Source organism: Cricetulus griseus, chromosome 6, assembly GCF_003668045.3.
Source record: "Cricetulus griseus strain 17A/GY chromosome 6, alternate assembly CriGri-PICRH-1.0, whole genome shotgun sequence".
In the NCBI taxonomy this organism is placed as follows: domain Eukaryota; kingdom Metazoa; phylum Chordata; class Mammalia; order Rodentia; family Cricetidae; genus Cricetulus; species Cricetulus griseus.
The window spans coordinates 126,848,133-126,859,721 of NC_048599.1; the positions used below are offsets into that span (position 1 = coordinate 126,848,133).

The following is an 11,589-nucleotide window of genomic DNA, read 5'->3' on the forward strand; positions in this document are numbered from 1 at the left end:
TCTGTTTTTATGGCAATACTAAGCTGTTTTTATTAGTATCACTTTATAGTAGAGTTTGAAGTCACATAGGTTGTTTTTGGTTCTAGGAATTGTTGATATAAAGCATGGCAAGAAGTCCTTCATGGACATGTGCAGGTTGACAGTATAAGTCTTTATATACTAAACCTTGATACCACCAGTCTAGTGAGCAATATTTCTAGGTGTGCATATTTCTTGTGGGTAGGAGTCTCATTACCCTGGTATTACTTGTGTCTCTGCTGTGTTTAGATTAGACTTTTAAAATGTGTTATATTGAAATTTTCCAAGCACACAAACCATTGAAGGAGTTGGTATTAAAAAAATCTCATCAAGGAAAATTATCTGTACTTCAACACAGTTAAGTTAATCATACACAGTTATCTTTTGATGAATTGAAACCTTACACCTTTCTTTTATCTCAAATTTGAACCAATATTATATATTGGTTATGTTTTAAACATTTTTAAAATCCATATATTTAAGGAACTGTAATTATTTAAGTATTATAAACTGACATTTTTTCAAATAAAATTTCTAGTATCATTATTATCAGAGACTAACTTCTATAACCAACTTTAACCCATTGATTGAATTCTAATCCCTCTTGCCAATCAAAAATAAATTTTTTGCACTCTAGCCAGATAACTTTAAATTATCATTAAGTTATTATCACACAAATATTCAATTCTTCTCAGAGAATTTCAGTAAAATTATTTCATCAACATAAGTATTTATCCACTTTTACCTCCCCCATCATTATTTGATCATCCATACAGACACCCATGTCACATTTATCCAGCCCAAGGGAATATCTTCAATTAAATCAGACCTTACATGGAATTCTTAACTTTTGATTGTACTAGACATAATTATATAAGATCATACTTTATATTTGTCCTAATGTTTTAAAAGATTTATTTACTTTTATTTTATATACATGGGTGCTATGCCTTCATGTGTGTGTGTGTGTGTGTGTGTGTGTGTGTGTGTGTGTGTGTGTGTGGTAGAGGGAAGTTAATGTGGAAACTTGGAGAAAGCACTGTATCTCTGAGAACTGGAGTTACCGATGGTTGTTACCTGTTATATGGGCACTGGAAATTGAACCCAGATCCTCCAGAAAAGCAACCACTTATCTTAACTGCTGATCTACCTTTCCAGCCGTTTACTAACTTTTTTATTGTTTTAGTTTTCAAGGAACTTCCTAGTGGTACATTCCTAGAGAGGGCTTTATTAGATGTGAACTAACAAATGCCATTGTTGGTGTACAAAATTATAGATAAACATGTTTCCCTCCTAGCAAGTGTTTTCTATAGTTTCTTTCTTTTTTACTTTCAATTATAATTATATATTAATTATATATAAATTTTAAATTATAAAATAATTCCAAGTTTTCCCTGCCCCACTTCCCTCTTTCTTTTTTTGAAATGTTTTCTTTTTTTTGTTTGTTTGTATGTTTTTTGGTTTCTTGAGAAAGGGTTTCTCTGTGGCTTTGAAGGCTGTCCTGGAACTAGCTCTTGTAGACCAGGCTGGTCTTGAACTCAAAGATATTCACATACCTCTGTCTCCCAAGGGCTGGAATTAAAGGCATGCACCACCACCACCTGGCTTTTTCCCCCCTTTATTTACACCCTTCCCTTTGTCCCCTTCCCTTTCCCCTACTCCAAACCCTATCTGTCCTTGCTTTCAAATACATGAATTGTTTTCTTCATGAATGGTTACTGCATATATTTCCTAAATATAACCTCATCAGTGTGTATAATGTAACTGGCATGCATATTTTCAAGGATGCCCATTTTTACTTCATACCTTGGTGGTAAGTATCAGCTCTGTAATTGGGATTACACAACAAGAAGGATACCATATTTGATACTGGAAACCTAGCCAACTACTCAATGGCAATGAAGTCATGGATATTATATAAGAACTTACAACAACTGCCTTACTAAATTAGCATAATACCTAACAATAATTTAAACATTTATGCTTTTACCCATAGCTAGGTGCAGTCATCACTAAATCCATTTCTCTTTGCAAAAGAGAGTGAACACTACACACAATACCCAAATAAATTGCAGAATTTTAGATCCCAGTTCCAATGTTTACAAAACACTACCACACTTAAGGCTCAGGAAAGATTGCAAATAGGGGAAAGATTTTTTAAGAGTTAGAAGATCAAGGAATTTGCTGTGAGAATGTATCTCAGATTCATAGAAGCTATACATATACAGTCTCACCAATATGACTGCCCAAACATGAGTTGCAGAAGGTCAACAACAATAGACTTGCCAAAGTGCACAGGAAAACATCAATGAGGCACCAACTCTATAAAAAAACTTACAGTCAACTAACTCAACAATGCTGGGAATAGGATACATAGTCTCTTTCGGGAAGAGCACACCACACATCATCATAATATTTTGATATTCACTTTGAATCTCATTCTGAGTTTCCTAGAGTAGCTTTCAAATATATCTAACCTTCCTTCTGAAAGTTTCTGAAACTGTGTATTAAAGTTCAGTAGTACACCAACCACATTGAGATTATGAAACAAAATACAACAAAAATCTCAGAAATTCTTTATCAGACTTGAGATGGTGCCTGAGAATGTATTCCATAGTTTTCTGCATGAATCATTTACACTTACCCCAGTGTTGGTTTATGGATCAATATTTGCAATCGTCTAAAGAAAATATGATAGTGCTGAGCTTACAACTCTTCCATACCTATTTCATATAAAATAATTCATTAAATTCACATAATATATAGTCAAAATTATATCTTGGTCATATTACCTTGAAATGCATATGTAAACTATAAAATATACCTATTTTTCACTATTACTGATGATACCAACATTCATCTAGATCTGTGATTTTCAGCTTCTGGGTATTGACACCTTCTGGGTCAAATAAACCTTTCACAGGGGTCACCTGAGAACATCACACAGATATTTACATTATGATTCATAGCAGTAGTAAAATTACAAAAATGAAGTAGCAACAAAAGTAATTTTATATTTGGGAGTCACCACAACCTGAGGAACAGTAATAAAGTGTTGCAGCATTAGGAAAGATGAGAATAACTGACATAGAAAAAAATTCTTCACTAAAACCCATTCTTTGATGATATTATAAAATAAAGCAACTGTGATATTTGTTTTTATCTTTCTACTATTCCATGTATGTTCTTCAGTAAAAGTCAATTGAATGCATTATCATACTCATTAATTGGTTTTCTAAGACTATCTATAATTCAGGCCTAAAATTGAAAGTATCTATTATAATCTTATTATGTTTGCATGTATAATATTTTTATACTTTAAAAGTTTGATAACTTTCAAAATCAATGTGCATTCAATCTCATGCATGCACGTAAGCATAAACACACAAGTTCAAATAAGAATCACAAAATGTTAGAATGACAGTAGATTTTAAGCAGTCAACAACATTAATACTATGTGGGACAAAGTAGATAAACTGATGGTCACAGGTGCTTAGTGATTTATAACATCCCATAATTGGTGGATCGAAGTGTTGAGGAGAGACTATATTATAAATGACTTCAATGTTATACATATCTAGATGCATAACATTGGATTATAAATAATTGTTTTCAAATCATATGTATTTAATTTTTATTAGGTGGATATCTGTCATTTACTGCAACATCGATGATAATTCTGTGAATATATAGAGTCCATAGAGAAATAAATCCAGTGATTTTTTTCTTATGAAGTACCATCTAGTGTTATATTAAAGAAAGATTACTATTGTTTGCTAATTTTGCAAGTATATAGGCCAAGGAAATCTATAATGACAAACCTTTGAAGCATGAGTGATGTGGAAGAGTTATGGATATTAATTCAGTCTTTGCATGTGGTGTTCAGTGAAATATTAAGTTTTAGAGTCTGTGTGGGAGTGTATCTAAATATAGTTGTTATTTTGCATTTTTATTTTGCAGTTTCTCAGACATATTCATGGCAGGGAAAAAAATAAAAATGCATCTGCCACAAAGGCATAATTCTCAGTTGTATGTTGTGAGGTAATTTCTTCAGAGCCAAACCACAGTACAGCCACAAACAAGACACTGCTGGGTTGTCTTCTGATTCATTCTTCCCAACTTTTCTTTCCTCTGTTGCAGTGATGTAGGAAAGTCTACATTTTTCCAGAGATGTTAACTTCCATGAAAGAGTCTTGCATGGACAGTAACTGATTCATTTGATTTAAATGGATTATTGGATCCCTTCAATTGTTCCCTTCTCTGACATACTTGTCAGCAATATTTTGTGCTGGATGAGTGAGGAAGTTCCATTTTAAATCATGGATAGAAGTTAGAAATTGTTTTAGTAAAGAACTCAAATTTGACCCAAGAGTGTTTTGTTTTGCAAACATGATTCTTTAATGTTTAAAAATGTCTAACATTTTAAAATATCCTTATATTTTTTTTCTTCATCATTTCTCATCATCTTTCAGAACTATGCTTTATATGCTTATTTTATTGCCTAATACTAAAATATGGTATTGCAACACCTGATTAGAAGAGTACATTACTCACTGAGGTACTTTACAGAGTTACACAGGTTTATGTTTCATTTGGTTTGTTCCTTTGGTTTGTTTTTTTTCCCCTTGAACAAATCCATGTGTAACAATAAGTTTTTATGCCATGTCGCCAGAGTTGCACCCACCACATTATGGCCCCAAATAACAGAGACTTATATTAGGTACAATGGTGTTGGCCAATGACTAGGATTTCTTATTTGCTAACTCAGCCTTAATTATCAACCATAACTATTAAATTCATATATTTTATAAGACTTATCTTATGAAGGACACCAGTGGAATGTGTCCTGTCTTCCTGGGATCACATGGTGGCTCCACAGAGAGAATACTAAAATTGGAATGATACAGAGAAGATTAGTATGGCCCCTGCACAAGGATTGCAGGCAAATTCGTGAAGCATTCTTTATTTTTAACCAAGACCCCCTGAAGCAGTGGCCCAACTGATCCTTCATCTAAAACAGCTAAGATGATGCAGCCTTGAAGACTACAAAAACAAGAACCTGGTCAGATTTCTGTGTTTTATCATGATCTCCATGGTATGGATATTACCCCCTACCAGCAGGAAGCAGCTTGGAATGAGCGATGCCCACATTCCCAAATATTGTTTATAAATGTTTGTTTTCATTTAAATGGGGTTAGTTATAAATGGTAATATTCACAGTCAATCTCTTTTTAAAGGAAAAAGGGGGAATAGGATATAGAAATTAATACTTTGCATTGGTATGGATTTTCATTTATTGATACAAATTCAAGGTTAATTTTGTTATTTCTCCTCTTGTTTGGTATTGTATTTATACAGATCTTTTAGAATGTAATGCATAATTAAATACAGATTATATAGTCACCTATAATAGTCATTAGGTGACTATAATTAGGTTGGTTAGGTTTTCTAGTTATACAAAGATGAATTTGAGATGGATAGACATTCTTCAAACCTTTCAAAGACCTACAGAATATATGGTATTTAAGTGGTTTAGGGTTTTTCATGACAATGAGACACAACTGCTCCTGGGAACACCCACCGTTTACATCTGAGAGGAAGATGGGCATCGAAGAAAATCATTATGGAGTTTGCTTTCAATATGGTGAGACTAGCCATTTGGGCAAGAAACCCTTCTTGCCTGCACTGTTTGAGTGTTGCTGTATAAACTGGACATACAGGACCCACAAGAAAGTGACTGCTAAACTTACAGTCCTAAAGGGATCCTGCTTCATTGAAAAAGTCTGCCAGACATTCTACAGGACATAGAGAAAAATGACTGACAAACTGCCAATACAGATGGACAGTTTAAAATTTCCTGCTTCACTGAGAAATCTGCCAGACACACTGTGGTGTATAGGATAAAGATGCCCCAAAGTTACAGAGGAACTTCAGGTGACTATCCAGTTAGCGAGATGTTTCTGTTGGTTCTAGAGTTTAAATATTATCCTTCTGTGGTTGTTGATGGAGTTGAAGACAAATAGATATAGTTATAGATTTTTTAGTTATTATAAAAGATATGTTACATATAAGACTTCATACTCACAAAAATAGGATAGATGATAGAATATTTTCTTTAAAATCTTGATAAATGTTAATGAACTAAATATCTTAACTGTAGTTCTTCCTTGATAACTGTTTTGTTATGTATTTTACTATGTTAATGTTAAAACCCTTCATTTTATTTAGACAGAAAAAAGGAGATGGCCGGGCGTTGGTGGCACACACCTTTAGTCCCAGCACTCGGGAGGCAGAGGCAGGTGGATCTCTATGAGTTCGAGACCAGCCTGGTCTACAAGAGCTAGTTCCAGGACAAGCTCCAAAGCCACAGAGAAACCCTGTCTCAGAAAACAAAAAACAAAAAACAAAAAAACCAAACAAACAAACAAACAAACAAAAAACCCACAAGACAGAAAAGAGGAGATGATGGGGCAAGTCCTTCTGTGTATGTTTATCTTATTGGTTGTTGAATGAAGTATTGTTGGCCAATAGAAAAACAAGGTAGGCAGGACTAAGGGTCAAGGAGGATTCTGGGAAATGCAGTAAAGATTAGTATTGTGGTCCAGGCAGGAAATGACATAGAAGGCAGACTCAGAATATAAGCAGGGACAAACAGGAAATCACTCTCTTCTCTTCCTCCTGCTCTCTTCTCTGTTGACCCACCATGTGATTCCAGAAAGAGGATGCATTCCTCCAGCATCCTCCATAAGATAAGTCTTTATAAAATATATAGATAAAGAACCCTAGTCATTGGCCAGCGGCATTGTAATAACATTAATCCCTGTGTGATCTTTTGGGGGTCCTAACATGGCAGGCAAAACTCAGGTGGCCAGTGGAAAGACTAATTGTTATACCCATGATTTTTAGATTTTATTAAATAGGCATACAGAGATGAAGGAATTTATATACAATGATAAACAGGAAGAAAATCATGGAAGCTAATATTTGTAACAAAGTAAATTTATCAGGTAGTAAGAGCTATGTAAATGTTCAACCACATTTAATTCTGATATTATCACTGGTAAAAAAAAAATTCCCATGCTAAATAATAATAGTAAGGAGAAGAAAAAAGCTGACTTGGCAGTCAAGTGTTGTTCAGCCTTAGCCAAAATATATGACCTTGTTCTCAAAAACTTTTGACTATATTGGAGCGCCACTATGTTAATTCAAGACATTCAGTTACTCTGAGTAAACACTCATGATTGCATGACATTGCTTAATATGCAAGAATATTCTTAAAGGAATCTCAAACTGGAATCTGTTTGATACCCTAGTTTTCATGATCTCTTTCAATAGGTCATCTTTATGATTCAAATAGAAAAAAAAAAAAAAAAAGACAGGTTTTGATTTCGCCTGGATTAGATCTTTCTCTGCCACTTGTTAGCTATCCTCTGCATTCAGTAGATTCCTGTGTTCCACCATTTGGAGGTCAAATGGATGCTGTTCATTCCCTTGGGTTCTGGGCCTTCTCAGCATATCTGGCTTCCAAGTGTTCTTAAGCTGTTGTCAAACTAAGATAAGGTGAAAAATGCCAAAGTCACTGGGCAACTCATACTAGCCAAAACTTATGATTGTGCAAAATTCACAACATTCATATAGAAGCATAACAACTCCAGAGAATTTTACCTAGATTACATACCTGGGGGAAATAGATAGTTGTACACATAAAGGAAAGAAAATTTAGAAGAATTCTGTCTTTGTACAAAGTGTCTGTCAGGTTATTCTCAGAGAGAATGCATAGCTAATGAGATTTTTAACTTGGGGGAAAACGGGAAAGTCTATAGACCACTTGACTGAGTCAACTCTGAATGGATAATAGACTTAAAATTTCCCTAAAAGTAAAGGAAATTCATCAGAATCACTTGTGCTGTACATTTATTATTTAATATAATAGATATGTGATCTATTGTCCATGAATCATGGAGTGTGCCCAATGAAAATGATACAATTTGCCTTGACTCCTAGAAGAGGCTATTAATGGTAGATTAATTGTCAATAGAAATATACACATGAGGTATATGGCAAGAGTCTTAGGAGACAGATAATTTGGAACATAGTAATAAAATATATAGTGTAAAACATTCTAAGTGAAACACCAAGAAGCTTGTTAAAATGGATATAAGATTACAACTCTTATCTGTAAATACTGAATATCTGTGAATCAAGGTTTGAAATTATAGTCTCAATGTTCTTTTCAGCTACACATATACAAAGAGTTGATGGTTATTTGATACACACTTTAGCTCAAATATTTGATAGCTCATCTATTTTTAAATTTTCATATCTGAGTAATATTTTTATATCATTTTTCCAGCTCCCCCTCTTCCTTCCACACACTCCATTCTCTCTAAAACCATCTCAAATTCTTGACCCTTGACCTTTTTTTAATTATCATAACCTCTTTGATGAGATCTACACTTACACACTGGTATAAGAATATATATTGAGAATTTAGTTACAGATTTTATTGGATTAGGTAAGTAGTAGTAATAGATTCTCCTCTAGGTTGCATGAACTCATTAACCATAGATAGCTATGTAAGTTTATACTACTTGGCATGAATTCATTTTTATTTAGAAGCCCTCAACTTCAATAAGACACCTGTTGGCTACCTCCAAGATGTAAGTGCCACTCTAGCACATAAGTGATATAGTGTTATTCTGGTCATTGAGGTTCATAGGCATCACAGTAAGATAGGACTGTTGATTGTTTTCCTCCTTGACAGATAGATAGTACAGGACTTAGATGTGTTAGGAACAGTAGTAATTGTCAGGGAGGACGTTTTTGGGTAAAATCCAGTGCAATTCTTCCAAGTTTGAGTTTAAAATGTCCAGGGCCTTCAACAATACAGACTTATCTTCAAATTTTAGGAGACAATCAACATAACACTCTTTATTGTTTGGAGAGCTGCTTGTGTTCCCCTGATCAAATACTTTAAAGAAGGTTTCTTGTACCTGGTACTGGAATTTTGTAAGTCTATGCTTCTTGGGAGGACCATTGTCACAAAATGACAAAACTTTATTCAGCTCATTTAAATTTTCACACACACACACACACACACACACACACACACACACACACACACACACACAATCACTTTGTTTTAATATAAAATTACATAACACACATTTTAATTTTAGATAAAATACAATGGTTCCTATAGTTTTTCAAATATTCTATCTGTTATTTGTCTGTCTACCTCCTTCTCATTCTGTATTATCTTCTCTCTCTTTCCTCCCCAGTTAAAGTTTGCCCACCCTGCAACATTTCCCATCGCACACAGAAACACGAGAGCGCGCGCACACACACACACAACTGTTTTATTATCAATCTTTGAAAAATTTCAAGCAAGTCAAAATTTAGTTTATGCAAGGCATTCTATGGAACTTATTTTGTAACAGAAATTACCTGGGGCTGGAGAGATGGCTCAGACTTTCAGAGAACTGGCTGCTCTTCCAGATGTCCTGAGATCAATTCAAAGCAACCACATGGAGGCTCACAGCCATCTACATGCCAGAATCCTGTATTTATAATAAATAAGCAAATCTTCAAAAAGAAATAGCCATGTGTACATAAACACACATGCAGACAAATCATAATTCACTTTTAAGTGTGTGTGTGTGTGTGTGTGTGTGTGTGTGTGTGTGTGTGTGTGTGGTGTATTAGTGTTTTGGCTCATGTATACATTGCACCACATGTGTGGCTCATGCTTTCAGAGAAAAGGAAGAAGTGATCATTGGATCCCATGGGCTGGAGTTACAGATGGTTGTCAGTAGTCATTTAAGTTCTGGAATTTGAACACTGTTTCCCTGGAAGAGCAAACAGCCAGTGCTCCTAACTGCTAACAAATCTTTCCAGCCCCCTCACACATACTTCTAATTGAGCTCATATTCTCAATTAGACTTTTAATGAAAAGTATCAGTCTCAGCCTCAAGATCAGAAACATATGTTTGCCCCTTGAAACCTTGTAAGCTCATTATTGTACCCTGTTTTGGGAGTCACCTAATCTCTACTCCTCCTCATCATCAAATTTTGGTTACAGTTTTCATTTTGTGATTGTTTTGTTTGATTAACCTGTGTCAGGATTGCTGGGTAGGTAATACTTAAATATATTTTAATAAAAGGATAGAAGATACATTTTAATGGGAGGACCAAGGAAAAGTAAAAATGAAATCTTCTTAACTAGGTGATATTCTTTGTGATAGGCCTCAAGCACAGAGAATAGAACCCCAACCCAGACACAGGCACTAAGATCAACAGTTAATAAATGGGACCTCATGAAACTGAAAAGCTTTTGTATGGCAAAAGACACACAGAAGAACTGTATTTCATTTGCCTACAGTTTGTCCTGCATGAAGGGTGTTCTAGAACCAGAGAACAACAGAATCTTCATCAAAGAGACCAGTCAGCGACTTCATCCAGCAGTTGATGGGAACAGATGCCATGTCCTATAGCCAAGCATAGGTGGAACTTGGGAAGTCCTGCCTGGGGAGTCCTGCAGAAGAGCAGAAGCAAATAGTGGAGGAACTAGAGGGATCAGGAACATCACTAGATCACTACCCATGAAATCAATTGATCTGGACTCTTGGGGCCTTGTAGAGATGAGAAAGCCTATGAGAGTCTGACCTAGGTTCTCTGCATTTTTGTTATGGATGAGTAGTTTGGTTCTCTTGTGGGATTTCTAACAATGGGAGTGGAGACAGTCTGCCACTCTTGCCTACTTGATGGACCCTTTTCCTCATACTGGGTCTCCAAGTGCAGCCTTGAGGGGATGGTGTTTTCCTGTTCTTATTGTACCTTGTTATGGCCTGCTTGATTAATGTTTCTGGAAAGCCTGTTAACATTTTAGTGAGAGGAAGCTGCTGGGGAGGTGGTTCTGGGGGAGAGGGGAAATTGAAAGGGAGAGACTGGGAGAGGGGAAAGAGCAGAAACTTTAATCTGGATATAATATATGAGAGAAGAATATAATAAATAAATAAATAAATACCAAGTCATAATTAGACAAAACAAAACAACAGAAGAAACAGAGCCAGAGAAAAAGCACAAGACACAAGACATACATGTTCCCACATACAGGGATTCCATAACAAAACAAAACCAGAAGCTGTAATACCAAATGATCTGTGAGGATAAAAAATGCTCTAACAAAACATTATGTATGTGACAAATATCTTTCCATGATGCCATTGAATTTTTGTTGGCCATCTACTATTGGATATGGAGCTTCCCATAAGAGTTGTTTTTATCCACTGTCAGATTCTATTGGAAAAAAAAACTAATTTTTCACTTTCAAGTGGTTATCAGTTGGAGTTAGCTTCTAGGTTAATGACAGAAGCTTTTATGGCATGGGTTCATATAGGCCCCATAAATGCTGCCACAGTCTCCCTGAGTTAATATGCACATTGGTCCTTCTGTGTTTTGAAGGCCTTTTTACCTTAGCATCTTCTAAACCATCTAGCTCTTATAATCTTTCTGCCTTCTCTTCTGCAGAGTTACCTGATCCCTGAGATGAGGAAACTGACACCCACAACT

The 11,589-nt window shown here is 35.2% G+C and overlaps 1 non-coding gene across 1 annotated transcript; it reads left to right on the forward strand.

Annotated features, from left to right (window-relative positions):
* The first annotated feature begins 4,878 nt into the window (after window positions 1-4,878).
* LOC113830830 lies at window positions 4,879-4,988 on the forward strand. The gene has a single exon (XR_003486353.1). It is a non-coding gene; the product is annotated as a U6 spliceosomal RNA (small nuclear RNA).
* Window positions 4,989-11,589: the final 6,601 nt, after the last annotated feature.